Source organism: Nipponia nippon, unplaced genomic scaffold, assembly GCF_047370975.1.
Source record: "Nipponia nippon isolate SJK-2023a ecotype South Korea unplaced genomic scaffold, ASM4737097v1 scaffold_3, whole genome shotgun sequence".
NCBI classification, from domain to species: Eukaryota; Metazoa; Chordata; class Aves; order Pelecaniformes; family Threskiornithidae; genus Nipponia; species Nipponia nippon.
Genome location: NW_028262347.1, coordinates 126,127,511 through 126,153,369, shown reverse-complemented (window position 1 = coordinate 126,153,369; position 25,859 = coordinate 126,127,511). Strand labels below are relative to the sequence as shown.

Sequence of the window (25,859 nt, the reverse complement as noted above, 5' to 3'; positions counted from 1 at the left end):
GGGAATGCTTTAGACAGTAGAACGTGTTTATTTTAAGCAGTTCTTGATTTCCTTTTCACGCTACAAGTGGCAGAAGTATGTAGCATATAGCAGCATAGCTTTTCATTTACACATTTAATTTAAGGGACAAATCCTTTCATAATTTTTTCCTACTTTTTTTTGTGATGGGAAAGCCCGTTTCAGTAACCAAGTTCTGCCTTCACAATTTCTTGCGTGGACTGTTGCAGCAAAACAACTTGAGACCCGATGCCTGCACTGGCTTGGTAACTACAGCTGGGAATATTAAGTGGATTAGGGAAGAACCAGCTGGAGAAAATGTGGAATTAAGGTCATTATTTAAAAGGGGCAGAGGAAGCTTAGTCTTCTTCCACCACCCCAGCACCAGGACTGTGATTTCTGCAGGAAGGCTGCCTCTGGTGAGTCCTCCTCCTACCCAGGCTTCCCAGCCCCACTTTATGGATGCTTGTCGTTAAGGGAGATGTTCTTGTTTCTCCTGAGCTTGTTGCCCTGTGCACGGCCCTGCTGAACGGAGGCAGGGCTGTGCAGGGTCTTACTGGAGGAGGAGCCCTGGTGTGTTAGCTGGTGTGCTGGGCACTGCTGTGGCTTGTGCTGGATGGTCCAAGGTGCAGCTTGGAGGGACGGGTAGGCTTCTCTGCATTAAAAAAACCTGCCTGATAACTTAAAAGAAAATAGTTTGAGAAGTGGATGAGCCAGCTCCCTTTCTGTGTATGAAAACCTTGAAAACCTTTCAAAAAGCAACTCCATGACTCAGATGAGTAGGGTAGAAAAGAGGCTGTAGCTGAGGGAAAATGACCTCGCTGTGAGTGCCTGTGAATATCGGCTTGATCTGCAATGCTGGAGCTGTACTTCAGCGCGTGCCGGGGGTTGTTTACAGCACTTCTGAGGCTTGGAAAAAAGGCGTGTGATATGGAAAACTGGGCTGAATAAGGAAAAAGCCTACTGAGATTGTTTGATGTGAAAGCCATAAACCGAGGTGGTGCTGCTTGATTCAGGCTGTGCTTTAAACAACGGTAGTCTCTTCCAGAAAGGCAGAGACCAGCAGCAGATGGTGAGGGACATTGAGTGCTGTTACGGGCGACCTGTGCAGTGCCGAGGGCACGTAGGAGTGCGCGGCCAGAGATGATGGCTAGCGCTTTCTGCCCATAATAAGGTATTCCATTACCAGTATTCCCATACTGCACATATGGCTGGTATCCTACCTCTTACTGCCGTTTGCCCACAATTATTTTACTGTAGCCTGGTTAGACTATGTAAGTTATTTAATCACATGAATGGGTTTTGGGGTGTTACCTCCTCTTTTTGATCGGCTGGAGAGTGCTCTGCCACGGGCTGCTTGTGTTGTCTGTCTCCTGCCATCCTGAGCACATGCCCTGACCGCCGAAGTCATCGCTGGTGCTTTGCATTTATTTTTCTTTGTAGCTTTTCCTCCTCCTACCATTTATTGTCAGACCTTCTTTTACCCCCGAGTGGAGTAATTTCCTTGTTGATTGTCTGCCTAAACCAAAGTTAGGCAATGGCCAAGTTAACAGCTCTTTATTTTACTGTTAACTGGCATTTGACCAGCCACTCCAAAATTATGCTGCAAAGCTACATAATAAAAGAAAAATCCACAATTAAGAATGTTCAGAGTTTTAATTTTAAAATCAAAACAGTTTTTCCTATTTTCTTTAATGTGGCTTCACATGAGCAAACTGGGCTTCAGGAAAGGCTGTGCTGGGGAAAGCTTCAGAGTTCCCCCTCCCCCTATAGTTGCTTTTTATAACTTATTCTAGCCATTGTACATATTATTTTTCTTCATCATACTACTCAAACACAGGGGTATTGACTGTTCCTATTGTTTACATAGCCATTTATTAGCTTATGAGTATGTTTATGTCATTACCCACCCTTGTACTCTCCCTGAAAGTGTTCTAGCAAGCACTTCAGCTTGGCAAAAATATCTTTCCTTCCTTCCTGACCAACCAAGTAGGTCACTGTAACCTTTCTAGTTAAGAGCATTGCACTTATTACGCAGTTCACTTCTGTCAGGCAAACTTCTTAGGTTCATGTTTTTCTTGCTTACATTTCTGTAAATTTAAAATGACTCGATAGGCTCAACAAACCATTCCTGCTTAAAGGAAAGTCAACTCAATTTTCCTCTTCTTACAAAGTGGCTGGGTCTCCAAGGCACACAAAAAAGACCATGTAACAATCTTGTAGATCTGAAGCTTGATTTTTTTCTGAGTTCTTATTTAGCGCTGCAATTACCTGTAAAAATGACACATTAATGCTTCATAAAAAGAACCAGCAGGTACTTCCAATCTGCTTTACTTTCTCTCTTTACCTATTATTAGAAATTAATGTTTCTAAGATTTTTACACTAAATTATATGCTGCTGACTGTCATGTAGCCTTGTCCAAGATCACACTGATGCCTTGCAAATGGGTTTTATGGGTTATTTTTGTTTGTCATGGTTTAACCCCAGCTAGCAGTGAAGCACCACACAGCTGCTTGCTTGCTCCGTCCCGGTGGGATGGGGGAGAGAATTGGAAGAGTAAAAGTGAGAAAACTTGTGGATTGAGATAAGAATGGTTTAACAATTGAAATAAAGTAAAGTAGTAGTAATAATATACAAAGCAAGTGATGCATGATGCAGTTGCTCACGCCTGCTGACCGATGCCCAGTCAGCCCCTGAGCAGCAATCATTGCCCCCCACCCAAGTCCCCCAGTTTCTATACTGGGCATGATGTCATAAGTTCTGGAATAGCCCTGTGGCCAGTCTGGGCCAGCTGGCCTGGCTGTGCTCCCTCCTGGCTTCTGCACCGGGTGTGGGAAGCTGAAAAGTCCTTGACTGGTGTAAGCACTACTTAGCAACAACTAAACCATCAGTGTGTGATCAAATCATTTTCATCCTAAATCCAAACCACAGCACTATACCAGCTACTAGGAAGAAAATTAACTCTATCCCAGCTGAAACCAGGACAATGTTACTGACCTATATCCCCTTTTCTTCTGATTCTCATCAAGCTTGTATCTACCTTTTCTACCTTTCTGGTTTAGTGTAGGCTGGTCAGACTGTTCTTATTTAGCCGATGACTAAATAACATCTGGTCTGTTGTGGAACAGCGTTTCCAGTCTGCGTGCTCATTGTTTCTGATCTGCGTGAGAAGCAAGTTGCAAGACTACTGTAGATAGGCTTTTGTGGTGGAAGTGGGGTAAGAAGTGTCACCTCAGTAGTATTTGCTTTCTGCTTTTTCCCCTCTATAGTCAAAATTTAACCTAACAAAACTAAAAATAGAAGCCAAAATATTTTGAGGATGACTGGAAATACAATTCATGGTGGAGCAGAAATAGATGGAGCATAATGAAATGCCAATAATGTAAGTGCATTTCCAGTTATTGAACTTTTACACAAGAAAACAGTATTTGATGTACATAGTGCAGCTCATACTATATTGCACTTATTTCAAGAAGATCTCTTGAATCTCTGAGCCTATGATAAGTATGAAATTTTGGTCAAAATTTCTCATTCAGCCAGAACATATAAAGACATTTAGATTAAATTTTAATCTACTGGCTAGAGTAAGCTGTAAAACTACCAGAAGAAACAGTTTAAAAAAAAAGACTATTCTGTGAGCTTGAAATGTTTCAATGAAATCACTGTAGACACTCTCAACAGCTTGAAAGCAGATCTGTTGGTAATCTGGAGGGTTCAGCCCAGGACCTGACTGCTGAAGCCCTCAAACTTCTGCTTACGCAGCAGACTACCATGGTGAGTAATGCAACATCATTGTGTGGTTGGGGTTGAGCAGAGTCCACAGCTCCTGGGCGCTTCAGCTGGCTATTTCTTGTGTAATACATCCCACACAAGTGATCTGAGATTTCCTGCATTGTTCTAATTGTGGGATTGTTCTTGCTTGCTGGTAATAGCACTGTAAACCACTCATACCCTACAGAACAAACACCTTACCTGAGATGACATGGTAGGTAAGTAAAGTTGATTAGAAGATGCTGTTTTTTGAAGTGCTCTTTATGTGCTGAGTCAAAACAAAGTTATGTACCACTTATTCAAGATCTCTGGAAGGGAAGGGTTCTCTGGTCAGGTTGTGTTCCTCTGACCTGAGATCCCATTTTGCTTTCAGTTCGTACTGCAGAAGCAAGAGAAAGCATGAGCTAGCATGGACAGTAGCAGTAAATCAAAAGAAAAGGGGTAAGCCTGCAAAAATCAAAAGCAGGTCATACATTTAGCACAGCTGTAAATATGCAGATAAGGACAATAAGGAGATGTAGCCTAATGGAGCAGAGCTGATACTATGCATTGAAGGTTCAAGCTATGCCTGCTCAGTAACATAACAATGACAATAGGCTTAAAACTGACATGAAACAGAAAGAAAAAAAGGCAAAATAAGCAAGGGCATGATGTGTAAAGCACGGCTGACTGGGATGTGCTGAGCTAGGTGGCTTGTAATTACTACAAAACCATCATCTGAATGAAAGCTGGTTATAGTCCCAATAATGAAATTTTGCACACTTAGTTAAACTCAGTTCCCTGAGAATGGTAGTGCTCCACAAGGATAACAGTTGCAAAAGTAATGGGGGGAGATAATTTCAGGGGGACTGACTTTGAGGTGTTGCATACAGAGCTTTGAGAGGCAGCTCATTACTAGCCTGCAAAAATCTTGATTAAAAGTCATGAGTTACATCCAGGTCTATTCCTAAGGGAATATATCCATAGTTTTCTTAAAATTGTATAGAATGTGAAAAACCAGCCAGGTGTTGCTCAGAGTCTGCTGCCCTTTCTGGCTTCAAAAACCAACTGTTGAACCCTGCTGAGGTGATCAAGCTGCATAGATCATGTAAAACTTGGATGTGTCTGAAGCACGTTTTGCCCTAACTCATCCAATGCAAAGCCCTATATAACTTCATGCTGATGAAATCCCAGACTACATTCTCCTCCTGGATTTCATTGGTGGCATGAAAATCCAGCCAGGACTGTTTGAGGCTTGTATGAGCTTGGGCTCAGCTAGGAGCAAATCTGGACCACCTGGTGATTACAATGGCTTCACATTCTTCTTCCCTATGAGGGTGGCGAGGCACTGGCACAGGCTGCCCAGCGAAGCTGTGGCTGCCCCATCCCTGGCAGTGCTCAAGGCCAGGTTGGATGGGGCTTTGAGCACCCTGGTCTGGTGGTGGGTGTCCCTGCCCATGGCAGGGGGTTGGAACCAGGTGATCTTTCAGGTCCCTCCAACCCAAACCATTGTCTGATTCTATATAAACCCAAGGCTTAATGAGTGAAACTGCAGGAATAGGAAATCCATGTGGCCTGCAAAATGGCAGTGTGGAATTCTACAATACTTTTGTGTCTGTTTCTTTGAAAATGGAAATGAAATTGGAAAAAACAGCAGCAGCTAAAATTAACACAAGTTCTACCTCCTTCGTTAGTGGGTGCCGATTCCTGTTTCTAGGGAAACAGACAACAAGCTGGTGTAAAAAGACATCTTCTGAAATACCCAAAATTATTTGAAGTCTAATACTATCACACTGTGCTCTGTAAGGTTTATGGTAGACTCTTTTCTGTTGGAAAGCTGGATACAAAGCAATAGCTGGAATGTCCTTTGTAGTGCTGAAATGAATTAGAGATCTACTGCACAACCAAACTTTGCCACGTTTTAATTATCTTTCAAACTGATGTAATTTTGACAGTTGCTCCTGGTCTGATTTATTGTTGTTTTATTGCAAGTTTATTTATCAAAAAATAACCAGATGCAGAGCAGGAGAGCTTGCAGACCTTGTTTTAGCACCCATCCATAGCCTCTGGGAAGCTACCCGGGCGGGGATCCTTGCTGTGCCGGGGTCCAAGTCTGCAGCTCAGCTGAGTGGCTGTCCGTGCTGGACTGCTCAGCCTTGTCTAGCTGGAGTCCCTGTCTGGGGCATGTCTTGCTCTCCTTCCAAGCAGCTCATCATGCTTGTCCCCTTTCTAGGAGACTGACAGAGACTTTTGGCTATGTATTTTAGCCAATTCAATTACTTGGGCGACCACTATTTTACAGAGCAGGATACCAAGTCTGTAGTCATGTGGGAGCTTTTACTGGAGTAGAGTGGAATTTGTCTTCTCCATGCAGATGGTTTAATTTGTATTCAAGCTTCAAAAGGCTGCAGGGGCAATACGAGCAGGTTTCAGAGCAGAATTTCAAGTGGGATTTCAAGCAGGTTGCAGAGCACAGGATGAAACAGGGGAAGAGGTGAGCTTTGTGCACTATGGGCTGCATATGGTTGGAGAAGAGGCAGTATAGCCAGAGCTGTTTCTGTTCTTGTTTCTCCTATCCCCCTTTACCTTCATCCTTCCTAACAAATGTCACAATCATAGGCTGAGGGATAATTTTGCATGCGCACTCCTTGTTAACAAATTTTTTAAAACAGCTGTTAGATGTTTAGTATTTCTGTTTCAAATCACTCCCTTCTGTCCCATGCCAGTGCTACATATCCCCTCCTCTGCCTGGTTTTAATCTGCCACCGTGTCTCTGTAAGGTGTAATGTCTGTCCTTCCCCTCTTTCCCTCTCTGTTGTTCCTCAGGGCTGTATCCTCTTCCTCTAAACTTTTATCTGTTTTCCTCTTTGCTCTTCATGCTCCTGTCTCCCACACTCCCAGCATTTATTCCTGTGCCATCTTCGCTCACACATTTTCCAGCCTCCCTCCAAAAATGACACATTTATGAATCAACATAAACCACGTTCCAGCTACTCTTCCAAAAAAACATTGCCATGTACAGAAGTGTCTTCTCCAGCCACTCTCCCAGAGTGCCGAGAGTCTCCTGCTGATACTTATTTATGCGACCATATTTGTCTAGGCAACACTATGGTTTTTGTGCCTCAGATTCTGCAGTAAAATGCAAAGGTACAATTATCAAAACACATTTTTCCTACTACTAGTCATTTATTGTTTCCAACTAGTTGGCAGGTGTTCCTGGGGACCATCACTTTGCATACAAATGTTTGTTTTTTAAAAAACAAATGTAATGTGGATTCACTAGAACTGCATTTTGTGGACCGTAGGCCTACATAACGTTGCAGTCTTATTACTATTGCCTATTAATCTTGCTGTTTCTTCCACTTCTGTTTCTTATGCTGATTGCTCTGTTTTGTTTCAGCTTTTCAGGGCAAAATTTCAGGTTTTTTCTATGTATGCTCAGGTGGCTCTAGTCCTCATGCGGACTTTGGGTATTAAAGTGGATGAGCTCAAGAGCTGGTCCCGGGGGGCAGAGCAAGAGGACACGTACTTCATGTTACATCTGTTGTCCGTGTTGAGGACACACTTTCCTACCATCAAAATCTCTCCCGCTTCCTTCTGTGCTCGCAGCTAATAAAGGAGATGGGAAAACTCCTCTCTGCCCAACACTGCATGAGCAATGCCTTCTCTCCACTACAAGTATTTATCTTGGAGTAAGTATGTGCACCTCTTTGTGTCATTTCAACTACAACATCAAACTGCAGTAGTAAGTTAAAATCGGCTTTATCCATGAATTCCTTGGGAGCTCCTAAGGGTTAACATCAAACTTTTACTACATTTTAATGTAGGAGGGTTTTTAATGTGGTTGTTTTGCATGAATATACTTTAGAGGAACAGCACGGAAAATATTCTGAACTATGACTAAGAACCAGTGATCAGCAGAATAATCTCCATCTGTTTTGCAAAATCAATTCTTGCTGCAGTTGGCCAATAGAAGTATTTCCAAATGAAATGGAAGCATCAAACAAACGCATCTGTGAGTTAGAATCTCTCAGTAGCTGGTTCATATGTGCAACAAATAATGATCAGAAAGGACATCTGTTACTGCTTTCAACAGGCAACAAGACTAGATTTGCAAGCACCTTGTTTTGACACTAACTGGTGTATAAGGAGACTAATTTATCTGTGAAAAGGTTATTAAAGTACCTAGAGATGGTGGAAAAATTTGGAGCAGTCACAAAGGTAAAGCACTAATTAATTTAAATAATATACAATTTGTACATATTTGCGGTATTTCCCTTTGCCCACTTATTACTCTACATCAGTTTTGCGATGCCCATTCCTGGAGAGCAGTAGATTTTCAAAAGGAAATGATAGGCTGATTCCAGACCTGTGCCAGTGAAGATGTAGGTATAAGTACATGGTTGCTGTGCAAACTCAAACCCATGGTTTGATAGCTCCCTTTTCAGTGCTTGCCTAATGCTGGTAGTAGCTAAAACTTGCTAATCATCTTTTTAGACAGAAAATTCCCTGTGTGCCTGTAATTCTTTCTGCCTAAATGCACAGTGGCTCAGGTATGAGCCCAGACCCTAAATTCCAAGAAAGTTCCTTGTAATCTAGATTAAACAGCCCCTTCATCCTCTGGGACTCCAGCACAATCTTCTGCTGGGCCCGGAGGGCCTGTTTTGCTGAGACAGAGGGATGAGGGAGCCTGCATTGATGGGTGGGTTTACAGCTGTAGCTTTAGGACAGAAATTCTGGCTCTGGTGTCTGCTGTTGGGATTATTGCTGATTTACCTAATTATTACTCAATATAAAATGCACACACTTCTCATGCACAAGTGATTTGTCAGATGCAGTAGTGGATGTGAATCTTGCCACACTGGTAATGAGTTTGCATCAGGAGCTGAGGAAACAGCCCCTCTATCTGCAAATGGAGAGCTAAACCCTGCAGGAGGTTATAAGACCTTTTCCATCAGTTGTGCAAAATGGGTTGTGATGGGCTGATGCTAGCTGGAAAGACATTAAAATATGGGACTTTTTATAGCTGTGGGTTAGACAAAAATCTCCATCTCTACTGTATGAGTGCTAATTTGTTAATGCACTTGAAGGATAAACCATTGCTCTCCAGTGTGGCTGCTCCAGAAAGACTGTTCAAAAGCCTCTCTGTGCTTGTCCAAGCACAAGTGGGATGCATGAGTTCCTGCTGCCGCTATTCCTCTTTAAGTCTTCAATGACACAAAACCTTTGTTAAAATTTGTATCCTGTGCCTGATTGCACATATTCTTACAGTAGCATTTTCTTCTCTTCTCTTATCACTCCGATTAACAGAGTGTTGAAACAATACTTTGCCTGGCTGTGCACGCTGCTGGTAACCAGTTTTTCCTCAGTCTGTCCACTACATTTCTCTGTTTCTTCAAATCTTGAATCATGTTTGCCACAGCACATGCAGCTCCCTGTGCTGAATTTCAGATATTTGGCACAACTTGGTGAGGGGAATGAGGGGACCAGGGCAGTGGTGGGGCTGGGGACCGGCATCCTGTGGCTCTGGGCTGAAATGGGGTCCTGGGCCATGGGCAGGGTGGGAGGGAGACCCCAGGGAGGCTGAGCAGGGACAGAAGGGGTTATTAGTGCCCTCAGGGCCCTGAAAGCGAGCACATTGCTAAGCCACTGTGATAGTGGGGAAAAAAAAAAGGTGTGAAATAAGGTACAAAAAAAAAACCCAACCCAAAATAACGAACCAAAAAGCAATGTGCAAAATTTTGAACTGAAAGAAGTAGAAGTGTAAGTGGTGAGGTATTAGACTTCTCCCAGCTTTGGCAGACCTCTGGGTACATAATGATGTACGTGGGAAAAATCTACTGTACCTGTCATGGCATTGAACCAAAAGACATTTAAGGAGGCAAATAGGGGTTTGCCTTTTAATTTTATTGCAATACAGAGGACAAGAAAGAGCTTATTAGAGGTCCAGAAAGGAGTAAGGACAGAGATGTTGCTATTAAAAATATGGCATTCTTCTAAAGGGACAGCTAATCCTCGCGAGAGCTGCTGTCAGGGTCAGGAAAATCAGCAACTTGTTAGGTGATGAGGCAAAAGGTGCTTTTAAAGTATCTACCAAGGAGGAATTCCCGCCTTGCCTTGTCCACCTTTTTTTCTGAAGGAAGTCACTTACCAGTTTCTCCCTTCTTGACTTGGTGTCTCTGTGCAGCAAGACGGTGCCAGGTGCTGAGGGATCAGTTGCTCTGGGAGCCCGCTCTCAGCTCTGGGCTGCAGCCATTATTCCAGCACAGAGCTGATGTTGCAATCCGCTTTGCTCCAGTGCCTGAGCTACCTTGGTGAGGATCGGCCTGATTGCTGCTGTGGTGGAAGACATAAAGAGAAGAAAGAGGTAATAATACACAACTTCTAATTTTGTGATGTTTGATGTTGGGTGGAGTCCACGTCATCTGCGATGTCCCTAGTTGTGTCTCTCCCTGCCCCAGCAACCCTGGTGGCTGTGCATCATCCACTTGTGCCTGAAGTTCAAAGCTTGTATTGCATTTCACATTGCTTCAGGTATATGAGATTTGTATAATCGTGGCTCCTGCCGTGCTTCATCAGCTGAAAGTTATTAATATGCTTGTTACTGACAAACAGCCCCATGTTGCAATGAAGTAGTGGAAAGAAGTCAATAGTAAGTGCGGAAAGTACAGAATCACCAACAAAAAGAACTTGTAAGAGAGATGGGAACAGATGAGCAAAGGTAGAGATAAAAAAAAAGGGGTGGTCAGTGCTTCTTAGGATCTCTACTGATAGCACTTGCAGGAAAACTATCTTTTCTGTTGCTGGTGATGTATGGTCTTGCACTGTGCTCTCTGTTTTTACTGTTTCAATACAAAGTTGTGTTGAGGCCTCACGTTCACAGCTGTGTGCAGACCCTGGTAGAGACCTGCTGGGGAAGGCAGGGAAGGTCCAAGTGGCTGCTGAGAGGCTTGGTAACTGGCAAGTGCCTTTCTGTTGCTGGTTGAAATGGCAGCCCAGGAAAAGATTAATTTCTAACCTTCAAGTAGTTACAAAGTCTACACTGATTGTAATTTTTGTAAAGCTGAACTGACTTGTGCATGTTCCTGGGATCTGGGACTTAGCAGGCAAGTACCTACATCACAGACAGCTGCAGCTGTGCTCCAAAGGGAATTGGTACGTTTGCAGAGAAGTTAAGGTTAGCAATATGCCTGTGAGAGCAACCTGGAACTTCAATACATATGGCTGAGCACACACACGTGTGTGTGTATATATATTTTGAAAACCTTGGCTTAGCCGATGCATAGAACCAGCTGCGCTAAACTGCAGAAATGTCTCTATTGCTTTTGCGTTCTTCTCCAAGCTCCTGAAGCTGTACTTTGAACAGGGGCACGCAGCAATGAAGGCCTTACCCAACAGGCTTGACCATTAACTATTCTCAAAACATATTCCACCAAAACCTACAAGACCAGACTCAGAAAACGTGATCCCTCTGGAGGACATGTAGCTTATTTTCCTTCAATTTGTCCTCCTCATTGCAAAATAGTTCGGTGGTAAATTGCTGAGATGAAATATGGAAGAGCAGACTTTATATCTTTTCTAGCTGAGTAGTTTCAACTAGACACCTCTCGCTCTCTCGGGAGCCTGACTTACTAACTGCTGGTTGCTGGGAAAGGGACCCCTGACCTGTCCGGGTGTGGGGAAGGCTTCAGAGTCCCTTGGGCTAAGGAGAAGCAGCAGAAGGCAATATTACTGCAATGGGGAACAGCACAGGGAGTCTGGGGCTTCTGGTCCATTTACACGTAAAATATATTAACAGTCCTGAAAAAAGGTTGTCAACTGCTTCACTCAGTCTTGTGGAGTATATTTAAAGCTAGCTCTTCATAGATGAGAATTCCACTTTCTGGCACCTAGGTATATTTAAGAAATACAGCCCCAAAAGGTTAGTCTGCCTGTTCCTGCTTAAAAGTGATCTCCTTGGACCTTCTGCTGAAATAAAATATTCTGACTATGATATGGGAAGACAGGAAAAAAACCTCTGTGTTCCCTGTACAAAGAATGACCTTATTCCTTGTACTTCTCTTAGCTTCTACCATGAGCTTCACGTTCTCTAAAAGCCATAAACTTGCACACCTGCAGGAGACCCCTGTGCCCTGTCTGGTCCTGAGCTGGAGTGTGTGGCAGAGCTTTATTGGGATGTCCTCTGGGCTGCAGGCTTGAGCTGTTTCTCAGATTTCCTGGGTATTTAGCTGGAGTGGGAATTGAGCTTATTTCTTGCTCATGAGTTTTACTACTAAAGGCTATAAAATAATTCTTCACTGAAGTGGAGCCAAATGTTTTGCAGCTTGTATAACCCCCATGAGTAGAGATGTTGCAAGTCAGTTGATAATTTTATGTTCATTACTTACTGTCCTTGCACTGGAGAGCACATAGCCCTCTTAATAGTTTTTAAGCTTTAGCATATTGCATAATAAGAGTGGCAATGGCAGTAAAACTTATAAATCATGACATAAAAAGATGGCAAATATTCTTATTCTGAACATTTGTCTAGGATTAGTTTATATTGATTTATGTTCTACATCAGTCATATTTCACTTCTGCCAGTGTCGAGAGATTGCGTGTGAAGAGCAGAACATGCCGTGTAGTACGGAATCAAATGTCAAGAGACAAGGGAGTAGAGCCTGAATTATTTTGTACAATCACCTGATGAAGTCACACTGTGTTAAAAAGTTTCCTTCCCTACCAATTATTCAATACTTTAGTAGCCGAGAATCAAATGGGGTTTCCTAAGTAGAGCTGTGGTACTACCGTTTTCTGCTAAACCGTCCCAGGTTCCGGGATGGTGCTGGCATCTCATGGCACCTTTCTGGTGGTGGTGGTGTGTTTTTTGCAGGCAGATATGGGATGGCTGCAATGGGAAAGCCATTGACGTGCAAGTGCCACTCCCCCAAATTATTGTGAATGATCCTGGGAAGCACAGACTGTTCGCTGTGTTTCTGCTAGCTGATGATATGTTGGCCATGCTCAGCAGCACACACATTTTTTGGTCTCCGATGCAGCAACAGTTCCTATCTGCAGAATAGAAAAAGGGTTTTGAGATATTTTTGGGAGGCTTGTCATTTGGAATGAAAATGAAATTTCAAGCATGTATATGTGAAATCAGAAAGTGGAAGAAAGAAAAGTGAGACTGTGAAACAGACTGGAGACTGGGCACTCGGCTCTTGTGTCTGAAGTCTAGGTCTGAGTCCTACTTCTAAAGCAGGAAAAGTAGGGGTTGGGTGTAGTGGAGATGTACCTGCCTCCTTCACAACTCAGGTGCTATAAATAGCCAGTCTTCTGAATGCTCCCAGTAAAATTTACTCTCTCCATTAAAGACATTATAGAGGCTTTCACATGCCAAAGCATCTGCTGCTCAGTTCAAACCTCTGTTTCCTTCTTCGTATAGATATTTGATGGTACAATCTTTTCTTCTTGCTGTAGTTGAGGACAGTGAGAAGAGCAACTTTACCAGTCTTGTCTAACAGTATTAACTTCTCACGCAACAGATTTTCTGAATTCTGACAAATATTGGAGGGGAAGCTGGTATGGGCTCCCTTCACACCTGTTTCTTCCAAAGATGTCATGTCTGCCAGCATCCCTTCAGGGGTCTTGTGTCTTCACCACCAGCACCCAAGAAGGGGTTGTTAGAAGTCTGAGTCTGCAGGAGTGAATTACAAATTCATTTATAGCGAATTCCAAGGGGCAGGAAGAGCTGAGAGAAACATTATTTTCAAAATAATGGCATTGCAGCAGCTGAACTCTCTATAGCATCCGAATGTGAAGGATGGCAGTAGACAGCGCTGTTTAGAAGATCACATCAGTGGGTTGCTCTGGTTCCCATTCATTCACATCTATTAGTACTAGGGTCATAACATACATAAATCATAGCACTCCACAAGCTGCAATAAACATATTACCCGAGCAGAAACTAGAACAGTGGGGTGGACCATTACTGAAGATAAATTATCAAGCTCCACTGGTGAGTGCTAAGGCTCCTGAATCACAAGGGTATTTTCTCAGTAAACATTTGAAAGGTAAAATTAAAGTCTTTCCAAATTCTAATCAAATTTATAACTTTTACATTATAAAGAATATAATTCTAAAGGTTTTTTCTAAATTAACTTTTTGGAATTTATGGCAGGAACAGTCCCCAAACCAGCTCTTCAGCATCTCTATTTCCCTGGTTACTGTATTTCTGTGTGCTGGAACTAAGTTTAAAATCAGATTCAACTTTTGGCCAGTAGGCTCCAAGTAGTTGTGGTTAAAGTGTGTCTGGCTACAAAATAAATATATTTAAATCTGGGGTAAGAAGGAAGAATAGCAGCATGTTTTCATTGAAGCTTTCATTCAAAATACAATCTCGGTGTTGCTGCTGCTGCTGAACTCCTGCCTACAGATGAAAACCTCGAGCTAAGCAGTGCTTGAAACTTGAGTCAACCCACCCACCAGGGAACGGAGGCTGAAGCTGGAGTCCTGCTGAGCCTGAAATAGGGATGCGCTGGGATATGGCTACATGCTGTAATTCATGTTAGCACAGCTCATCAGATGCTAATTCAACCATTCGGTACTGCTGATCGCATCACTCTGGGACAGTGGTTTTGCAGCATGGTCACCCCCATTTGAACTAGATTAACTTCAACTGGATGACTTCAGGTAATTGTTTAAGTGAAAAATGAAAAAAGAAGGAAAGAAAAAGGTTCATGCTTTTCAGGTAGCATAGGATTTATTCTTCTGGAAGAGAAAACCAAGTAAGTTATGCTTGTGTGTGGATGTGTGCTTCAAGCAAGAAATAGGTCTGCAATCTCTCACTGAAATGCAGCAACAATACACCATATAGTTATCACACGATTACAGTCATAAAGAGGAGGAGGAGGAAAGGGCTTGAAAGAATGTGGCAGTGATGGACTAGGGATGGAAATAAATGCTGTTTGTAGTCCTGCTGCATACCCATGTGAAGCCTATTCAACACAAAATAAAACTGAGGTATCTCAGGTCTTGTCTAAAAAGTCAAGTCTAACAAACAAGAAAACATCCCATCAAATTAACCCCTCAGGAACTGTAAAAAAAAAAATCAGCTTTAGTATCATAACAAATGCATCAATATCCCTGAAACATAAACAGAAAAATAGCCATAATAGCTGCAGGAGTCCTTCAAAATTGTGCCCCTCCAGCTGTGCTGTGCTCCTGTGATGAGCTGCAAGGTGTGGGTGCCTTGTCTTTGCTGGGCAGGCTTGAAAGGTTTCAGGTCTGACACAGCTGCTGATGGGGCTGTTGCCTTTTCCCTCTGTGGCTGCCTCCCTGGGAGAGGGAATGGGAGCTGCCACGTTTGTGTGGGTCACTGCTGCTTCGTGGAGGTGCTTCTGGGGAGCTTCAGGCTAAAACTGCCCGGTCCCATTGGCAGGAAAAACAAAGCCGGCCAGGAGGTGTCTGAACGACGTGTCTCTCCCCGGGCAGGCGCTCTCTGCTTTTTTTACTTCTACTAGTGTGTGATTTCTCAGCAAGCCCCTCAGTGAAGCTTTAGTCTGATTAAGGAAGACTTAAACATTAAGGCAGTAAAAGTGCCTCTATTAATTTTAGGGAGCTTTGCACGGCAGGTGCTCTCTGAAGTGTGGGTTTGTCCTGTTCAACGGGAGCGGCCCTTGTGGTCTTTGAAGACTTTGTTCTTCAGATTGTTCATATAATAATGTCATTGGCTACGGTGGATGCATCTTGCTTTGCTTTCTAGGTTTCTGTATTATGATCTCCCTAACTGATTTTCACAAAAGAAAATCACCCCATTTCACATGAGGTGTTTTGTGCTGTCCTAAAGCAGGTAGATCTGTAATTGCAGGATACCAGACAGTGGTTCATATAACTTCTGAAAAGAAAAAAAGCACCTTTTGAAATGCTGCTTAGACACGACCAGCTAAGGCTGGCAGTGGCTTTAACTTTACCCTTGATCCAACCCACGCTGAAAAATAGAGGCCTTTTGGAGGTCATTGCGAAGTAATGCTCCTGTTGTAGTGGGGAAATAGACCTTTGACTAATGTGGCATTTCTTTGTACGTTTAAGTCACAAGAAGGTCCCCTTCCTGAAAGGTTGCTCAAGAGAAGTCAAAATATTGTTCCTCTTTCCTGTAAATAAATGCTGTAGCTTTTGACAGCCTTCACGGATCTAACTTTAAATTTATTCTTTGTATACACAGTTTATCAAAAGGGGTTAGAAACATCATTTTAGAACAATGTTTTGCTGCTCTCTGGAAACACCACATGTAAATAATATTTCCTCAAGCATTTCATTTATACTTTGGCTTTTGAATTCAGACTTCTGAAACCTATCTCTGTGTTTTTGATATACATTCATCTGACTGACCTAAATTACCTGTTCTTGTGGAGGCTTTCTTTAACTGAGACTACGGAAACTTGTGATGAATGCAAGAGGATTTTCTTGGCTCCGGTCCGTGTTTCGGTGTTGTACAGCCCAGGAAACCAAGGCCGCGTCTCCCTTCTGCAGAACCGTGCTCTTTGACTGATAGGAGTGGGACTGCTGCTCTTTAGGTTGCTGGAGCTTGACCACGTATTAAACGTCTACATTAAATATTCCTCTGGCTCTTAAAATCGTGGAAGATACACTGCTTGCTGCGTGCCACAGTATGACACAGTGCTCAATGCATTTGACATTGGAAAAACCGGTAAACTAAGCTGACTCATGAGCAATTTTTCTATTAATCATGCCTCTCTGTGAATTTGCTTGTGTTTGTTCCTTTTTGCTACCTAAATAATGTTAAAGTACCTTTATGTGTTTCCTTCCCAGAAGCAGTATATTACCTTGACTCTTTTATATAATGCAATCTGAGCTACAATTATCCTTGTGCTTCAGCAGCAGGGTAAGACTGGGGTCCAGCTGGAAACCCCTCGAGCCTGGAGGCAGTCTGAGGGATGGGTCTTGGAAAACAGCAATGTGCAATGCATATAGTTTCTATGAAGGAAGCATTGACTGCTTTTGACAGGACATATTACTTTCTATATTTCATATCAAGGGAGATATATAGATTTTTTTTTCCCCAAATTAATCTAGTAGGAGTTGATTATTTTTCTTCTTTTCTTTTGTACAGTAATCTAGCAGATGCTAATGTCTTTATGATGGATCTTAGGCACTAGACATGACAAGGATAGTTCAGGACTGGATTTTCATATTGTCTACAATACCAAAGTCTCTGTCCCCGATTTCAGCTGGGTACACAGACAGGGCTGAGCCCACTCTGGACCAGTAGGTACCCGACAGCCTCATGAGTGCTGCTGGTGTAGCTGTGCCCTTGCCGTGTCTCCACTAGGCAGCGAGGTGGCTAGAAATAATAGGGCAAATGGGGATTCCCATCACGAAACTCAAGTCTCTTGAGGAAGAAAGGATTTAAAAATGAAGGCTAGATATTCGAGGTGCGTTCAGTGCATCTCAAGGCAGCTTCTTGCAAGCCCCTCTTTCTTTCTCTGTGTTCTTCAGTTTCATGGTAGTATTTCTCTTGGTTAAGTTTATTTTTGCAGTGTTGACTAACTCAGTGGGTAATAACAGCTTGTAGTCTTGTGGCTCTGTGGGACAGGGTTTTAACCACCCCTTGCAGGCATTTGCTTTTATTTGTCAGAAGCACATTTGGTGTAAACACTAACAGGCCTTTATTTCAGGGAGGTGCAGCACTGATGTTATATAAAACTAACTTTTTTTTTTCTCGCCTCCTATGTTTGTAAGTCTATGTCTGCTTTTACCTTAATTTTATCTTAAATGAATGAAAAAGAGGCTTGATCTATTAAAATGTGACAGTACCAAAATACAGTACCAAACAGTGTAAGAACCCCCTCAGACACCAGGGGCTCTGCTGTCATGACACAGCTCATTACATCACGATGTTGGAATGGTGTGGTCACTTTTAATGATTTTTAACAAACTATTCTTGCTTAGGCAATTTTCTTGTTTCAGTTTCTAAATAAGAACCCCAGAACTTATTTCTTCTCCTTGGAAGAAAACCCACTTTGTTTTTCCCCTGGACTGTGTTTACCCGCCCGTACGGCGTGGCAGACCACTCTCGTATTCTCTTTCTTTCTCTGGCTCCCATGCCCCGCAAAGCATTGTCCTGCTCCGAGAGGGGCCGAAGAGCTGGGCTGGCCAGGCAAAGAGGAGGTCCCTCTTCTCCTTGGGACTAATCCTGCTGGTAAGTTAGTCCCCCTAGACTGAAGTCTTTGGGCCTGTGTTGGCTTTGGTTCCTCAATGAGATGCTGTTGATGTTGCAGCTGTCAGCAGAACAGCAGCAGCTTGGATTTACAGGGGGTAAAGATGATAATTTTTTTTATAAAATATCTCTAACTGGACTCACCAAATAAGTCATGCCTTAGATAGCCTGGCCCAGAACAAAAGTGTTTTTATTTAGGCACCTCAACAGGGAGAGGAGATGTGCATGGGGCTGCAGGAGAAGGCGGGGGACTGGGGCTTTCGTGGCCCCATCCCTGTCCCCCCACTCCCGGGGAGCGGAGCTGAGGCTGCGGTGTGCAGACACCTTGCATTGTCCACCCACCCGACTGAATTCAACTTGATACTATAACTTCAAAAAATGTTTTTCCTGGCTGCTTGCAAGAATGGGATCAAACTTTGAGGTTTTATTAGTTTTTTTAGCACAGGAAGAAATAAAAACCCACCCGCTATATTTCTCCCATAAACTTGCCACCTTCCAGTAGCAACCAACTGGTGAAACTTGGATAATAATTCTCGTGTTTGATTCTTCTTGTGCGCTTACGCCGTCACCATTTCATTGAAACAATGGAAATAAGAGTAAATAAGTGGCGAAGCATTTAAAAAAAAACCCAATGAAGTTATAAAGTCAATGCAATAAGCTGAATGGTCACTGTTTTGATGAAGCAGTGAGCTGACTGTCATTGAGACGTGGTGCTGGAGAGCAGCCACGGGTAGGTACTTCTGTGGTTCGCTGGGTCTCGGCAGAACATGTGGTGAGTTACTTCTATGGCTTCGAAGAGGGCTGTAGCCTGTGCTGTTGCAGCCTGCCTCCCCAGGCAGCCGGGGCTGAAATCAATAACTCCTGCTGCTATCGCACATTTATTGCGGCTTCTTCACTGGCTGGGGATTTTGTTTGGTGGTTTTGTTTTGATCACCTGGTGTCAATGTTCCTGGAAGTTTTGATGTTCCATTAATATTGACAACCTTCTTTTCCTTTGTGTTCTCCCCATTGCCTACTTGCGAGGTTACATTGGCTTTTCAGCATCTGTCTCTCCCCATCTGGCTCGCTGATCCTTGGGCAGCACAGCTGTTAGCAGAGCAAACAGGTATTTGGGGCTTCAGCTTTTACTGATGGTCAATTTTTCAGCTAGTCGAGCTCAGCCTCCATCCTGTACAACTGCAATTACTCCAGTTTTTAAACACCCCATCTATTTTCTTAATGAGAAATTAATTTAATCCTACTTAAAATCACCTTTTCCTTTTTTTGCTGGTTAAGAAAGTGCGGGCATTGCAGGCTCTCTGGCGTGAGCATTGAGAATCAGCCATGTATTACAAGCCCTGGCCCAGGCTGCCCAGGGCAGCGGCTGAGTCCCCATCCCTGGAGGGATTTAAAAGCCAGGGAGATGTGGTGCTCGAGGACGTGGTTTAGTGGCGGGCTTGGCAGTGCTGGGTTAACGGTTGGACTTGATGATCTTAAAGGTCTTTTCCAACCTTAACGATTTTATTCTATGATTACAGCACTGCCTGGGGACCAAGACATTTTAGCAGTGTAAAGCAGTATTTTATTTGGCCTGCAGGATCTTTGCTGTTGTGATGGGGTGAGAAGAAATGACTGTGGTGAAGATGCTGCATTTGCTTGATGGTGAGAGCATCTAATATAGAGGCAAAAAGATCAAAAGCTGGGACCATTTCGAGTAAATAAATGCTGGTAAAACAGTATCTTTAACCTTTTAAATAAGGTATTTTTCAAAGGCATGGAAGTGCATACTCAATGTGCCTTGGAAACTGTATCTAAAGTTTGACAAACTTTAGGTGGAAGGGGAGAAATTTTTCAAGTTTATTGAAAGCCAACACTTTTTACCAATATTGGTCTGAAGTCAGGGCTGACTTGCTTTCTTGGGGTTTGTTTTTCCTTCTATTAAAACAATATAGCAGCTCAAATGACAGCTGTCTTCATTTGTATCAAGACTGTTTTTACCTCAGACCACACAAACTGCTATAAAGGCCATCTGGTGACGGGACGGGGGTCCTGGCTGGGCCGCACGTCCCCCTCTGCCCGGTACGCACTGCTGGCGGTGGCGCCGGTGTCCCCTTCGGGGTACAGCCGTAACGATTGTGTGAATCCATCTGCTGCTGCTCATCTAGTGTTTGTCTTATGGCTCAATGATTACATTGGTTTATATTTTTAAGTTCCTCTGTGATCTGCTATCTAATGTTATTTTTAATGCAATGTCAATATTTTAGAAACCAGAAAACATCTGCTTTGACTAGCTGCTCTTTGGAGTTCCCCACGTAGTAGCAGCACTTGTAACAGATTTCGGGGTGTTTTCCTGTGAAACCCAGTTATTAGGTTGCACTGGCCATACGTGTTTATCAAGGGTAATATTCTCAAAAGCACTGAACACGGCTGAGCCTTTATGGCCATTTAGGTCCTTCTGAAAGTCTCACCGTACATGTGAACGTGCAAGAAATAAAATACAGCTACAGCATCTTCCCCATAAAGTCTCCTCACAGCCACTTTTTCCAAGGAAGCCACTTCATCTGTGGACTAAAATCCCTGCCGATGCAAAAAGGCGTGGAGTGGCTCCAGTCTGGATCCGATTAGAGAGGAACTGCGAAGCACTTTCACCCAGCAGGTTAATGTGCTTCTCTTATTTCTGAATTACGTGCAAAATGTACTTCATTATAGGTGTTCTTTTGCTTACTTTCCAACGTTACTTCTTTCTAAATCTTTCTTTCATTTGTTGATGTATTACACATAAAATGCAGAATAGCTCTCGGGCAACTCCTTAATGTAGGCAAGCCTTGAATGCATGAAACCTTGTTATCCAAGTTTTGGATAATCTGAAATTCATATGTTTCCCCTGAATCCAAAAATCATATAGAAATTAAATGTAATCCCAAGCGCTGGTTATCTGAATCCTTCAGACATCCCTGAAGACATGCAACTAATCAGGATCACTGGTATGCAGCATTTAAGCATCCTAATTTTATTCAGTCAGGAAAAATATCATTTAATAATAAAAACTGTAGCATGGTAAATCATCTGGATACTTTTGGTAGGGTTTAACATTCTCATTTGCTTCTTCTTAGCATTTGTCATTAGGATCCGTAGAAAGGATTTGACTTCTGCACTTCTGCATACGTGGCAAAATCAGACCTGTACGTTTAAAAATCTGTTCTACAATTAAATTTCCAGAAAGACCTCCCAATTCTGATGAGGATTTTGTTTTTTAGAAGCTGATGGCAATATGTATTAGTAGGCACACATTATTCAAAGCTTAGCTTCGTTGAGTGACAGTTCATTTCACAGTTTACTGAAGTTTCATGTACATCTGTTAAGCACCAAGGAGGCAAAAGTGGAAGAGGAGGACAGCACTCGCGGAGCTGCAGAGCGCAGAGTAAACTGTAAGCTTACCGTGAACACTGGGAGAAAAATATTTACAAAAAGAGAATATACCTCAGTAGCGCTGTGTTATTGGTAGATGCTGTTGAACCCCAACACCCAAACCAACCCATGCAGGTGGTGTCCTTTCATCCAGACGTCCCCACTGTGGCTGGAGCTGTGGCTGGGGCTCTGGGAAGGGGAACTGGGCGTGCAGGTGCTGCTGCTGGGGCGGCTGAGCCCAGCCCCGCCAGCTCTGTCGCTTCAAAATTTCTTGTGGCTTCCTCTGGCTTCCATTGCTATCAGTAAGAGTCAAGGTTTGGCAGCAGTGACTGCAGCCTGCTGGATTTGGGTGAAGTGCCCAAAGGAAAAGCATGCTGAAGCATTCCTCATATTGATTCATCCTCCTGGAACGTGCTTCCATATCAAAGCTTTCACGTGGCAGCAGCATGTGCTGGGTCCCGAAAATATGAAGGAAGATAACCCGAGGCACATTTCAATCCTCCTGCGTGGTGAGGGTGTGGCAGGCTCCGAGCTCAGCTCTCTCCTGCTCCGGTGTTTTCTCTGTTTGCCATGAGGCTGGACATCTCCTCCTGACCTTGGTCCTTTCAGGGCTGACGTTTTATCCAGGTATCACTCTTGGGTCCATGAGAGCAGATCACTATGCAGATTGGTTTTGTTACCCTACCTCTTCATCTTATCTTATTCTTTAAGCTGAACTTTTGAAGTGAAATAAGGTATGTATTGATTGACTCCCATCAGTTTTCAGTAAAATGCCCCAAGCCTGCTGGTGGCCCTGGCAGTGGGTGCCGAGGCAGTGGGTGCCCGCACCCTGCGCTGTGCCCGGGTGGCTGGGGAAGGATGTCGGTGCAAGGTGTTGCTCCTGGCCCTGCCAAGGGGGGATTGCAGCCCAGCCTCCTGGAGGGCCATACGGAAGCTCCCCATGTTCTCCAAACTGGGAAATGGCACTTTAGGCACTGTTTGACGGAGGTGGCTCTGAGGTGCTTGGGGTGGGTCGGCGCGTTATTCAAAGGTTTTCTGGGGACGGAGGGCTGTTCATAGGGGTTGGTTTGTTTGTTGGTTTTCAGTGGGGTTTTTTATTTGTTTATAAAACGCCTCAAAAGAAAGCAAACTTTCCGTATTGCTACATGTGTACAATATGTTGCCTTGAATCGAGTGGGTATTAACTGGAGGCTAAACCACAAGTGCCATTTTTGACTTTCTAGTTGATACCTTGTATGACACCGTGAAAGCTGACTGACATACCCCTTCACCTGAACACTCTTTTTGCTTTATAATGTCTTTTGGGCAGTGCCAGTTCACGTAAGCAGAGACACCTGCTACTCTGATCTTCGCCCTATAGACGAAGCGTTGCGAGCTTTCCTGGGGGACGCTCCTGAGCAGCCCAAGAGGGCCGTTCCCCACCCTCGTGGGGCCGTGGGCCGTTTCCCACGCTCTTCACTAGTGAACGTTTTGTTTGGCAGATATTGTTATTTCCGTGCGTGACAGGCTTTCTGGTGACAAAGTTCTGTCTTTTGGTTTCTTTTTTTGTTTTGGTTTAGTATTTTCAGCTCGAGTCACATTAACATAATTTTCCAATCTTTTCTACCAGCCTTACAGTTTGTGACAGACTTGTGTATTAGCAACTTATTTGGATGGATGGTACAGATGCAAAATTTAAGAAGTGTATTACTGTCCTGGACCAAGTGACTTGTGGATATATTTTGGCTTCTCTTTCTGCCATCTACTTCTTTCACTTCTCTAACTCATTATTTTTGTTAAGGGAATATGCTGCTACTTTGTGCTTTGCTAGAAAGGCTGTGTTTTTATTAGAGGCATCGGAAAGCCATCCGTGTGTTGTATTTTCTCCCATCATGCCTGAATACTTTAACTCCCAAGCCTTAGTAATTCATCTAGACACGTGCATCCCGTATGCTGCCAAGCATAGCACATACTGCGCGGTGGCAGGGCATTCTCTTCAGCACATTATTTAATCCAGTTTTTATTCTGTATGTTTGAAATGCAGTGATATAAAGTAAAGAGCTGAATGTTGGAATAACTTGCAGGCATTCAAGTACAAGTGTGTGTGGGTAAGCTTGAGGTACTTATCAATCTGTATTTTGCTGTCGTTTCTGTAACGATAATACTTAAATGGGCTGATTATACATTCTGAAATGCAGTTGTGGGAATGTACAATTTCCTGCATGACACTGAGCGAGGGACCTGACCTATTTAAATCTCAGAAGGAAATAAAGAAAATGTGCACTACCGTAGGTTGTCTCCTAACGCTGAGGGACAGGCGGACTTGCAAAAATTCCTTCTGACTTCAGATGTTGCTCTAAGTCTTCGCAGCATCAGGACACCTTGGGCAGTCACGCGGTAGCAGACTTTCACACCACCTCTGAACTCCACTGTGTTTCTGCTGCAGGGAGCTCTGCGGGGCCAAACCCCTCTTCCCAGTGACGTTCCCAACGTTAACTGGGTTCTGTACAAGCTCTCCTCCATCTGCTGCCAGGTGGGTCACGGGTAAGCGCTGATGATTTCCACAGCTTGTGTTTTAGATTTGATATGTAATTCTTTGGCCATGACACTCGTATGATGATGTTAAATGCAAAGGAGGCAAGAGGTGCAAATCTGTTTCCTCAGGCAAAACAGAGATTCTTCCCGAACAGAGAGGGTTGGTGTTGGTGGGGTCGGAGGGACCCGCACCATTGCCCGCCTCCTGCTTCCTTTTTGTGAGCAACACCAATGCGTAGTCTGCACTTCACCTTGATTTGGTTTTGACTGAAAACTTCTAAAGGGAAAGAAAATGGAAGTTTGTGAGGTTGTTTAGGGAAGAAAAAAATCCAAAGGAAAAATTGATTCATAGTGAAGCTGATATTCCATTATTATTGTTTGAGCTCCTGAACAGAAAACTCACATATTTGCATAACTCTTTTTAGCTACAACTGCGACAGAAGCAGGAGGAGATGGCAAAGCTTCAACATTTAGAAGTCGTATGGCCCGTGTTAAACTTTTGTCATAGTTCTATGGGAAACTCATGCAGTTTCTCAGCGTTTACCAGACAATCTGTATGGAGACTTGCTGGGTTGGAAAGATGCATATGAACATTTGTGTGGTAGAGATAACTTAACCACGTATGGAGTGGAGACTCTGTTTATGGATGACATGAGGGAGAATTTTGAAATCACGTGTGTGTTAGCAGATGGTTAAACCTGACACCAAATGTTAGTTTCTTTTGCTGTTTACTGCAGAAAGCGCCAAGAACAATTTAAAAATCGTCTTTTCATGAAATAATGAAAAAAATCCTTAATTCTGGATTATAAATCACCTAATTGAAAAGAAATTTTCTATTTCAAGATACTGTGACTTCAGGTACTCCACAAAAGCTAATGTTAAGTTGACCCCCAAGGGCTATCTCTGTAGCAAGCATCAATGCCACTGCAGGGCATGGCACCAGCTGAGAGCTACCTTCGTGTTTGAAATCACTTTGTCCTTCAGGGCTTAGAAAGCAGAAGAGGGTTACGAAGTGGCTGAGATGTGCCTTACCTGGTGGACCTCAGCAGGTGGGAGCAGAGACATCCGCGTCCCTGTGCTGTGATGCGATGCAGGACTTGGGGCTGGCGTGTTGCCATCGCCAGCCACCACTGCCATCATCCAGGCTCAGCCCAAGAAGAAGATGACTTGGAAAGATTCCACTTTAGGTGATTTTGGTCCTGCTCATGGCCCCAAGGGAAGACTTTCCCCCACCGCTGCCTCTCGTAGCAGTTCGAGAAGACCTGAAGGCTGTTGGTCACCTGCATGGTTTGGGTGCTTTTGAAGGAGGCATGCACAAGTATAAGTAATTAATGCAAAAGATACATGTCCAGTTCAGGACTTTCCCATCGCATGTAAAAGCGTAAGCGGTCCCCTAAAGCCTGCTGTGTCTGAGGGCCCGCTCCAGCAGCTCGCAGTTCGGAGCAGAACTTCCCACGTGGAACTGGGTGTGCCTGGGGCAGGAAACCTCCGGCGGCGGATTTGGAAACGATCGAATGTCGCTGCCTGCATTTGCATTGCAAGAGGAAACATCACCCTGCTCTGCACCTAAGCAGCATTTAAAATATCACGATTATAACTTTTAAGTGGCCTTTTTTTCTACACTGGAGGTATAGATTAAGGACTACTGCATAATTTTCATGGTGCATTGTAGCTTTTCCTCCTTTCAAAATGCAGAACAAAACTGCTTTAAAAACAGCAAACACCAGCTGAAGGTTCGCATGGTTACACAACCTAATTATAAACATTCAGTGAGTTCCAAAAGCACAGCGGAGTAAATAAATGTATCACACAGCTGAAGAATGCATCCCTTATTGTCAGATATTTAACAGTTTTGGAAGTAATTAAAAGCAAAGTATCCGTTCGAGTCTGCAATTTAGCAGAAGTTTAAATTTTATTTTATAAATTGGAATGTAGTTGAGGATAACCCCCTATGCAAACAATAGCAATGAATATTCAGATTTCTGGAGTTTA

At 43.4% G+C, this 25,859-nt stretch overlaps 1 long non-coding RNA gene across 1 annotated transcript; it reads left to right on the top strand.

Moving 5' to 3' along the window:
• Positions 1-382: 382 nt before the first annotated feature.
• LOC148054903 (uncharacterized) lies at positions 383-25,859 on the top strand. The gene is made up of 3 exons (XR_015706625.1): positions 383-416; positions 23,779-23,865; positions 24,293-25,859. It is a non-coding gene; the product is annotated as an uncharacterized LOC148054903 (long non-coding RNA).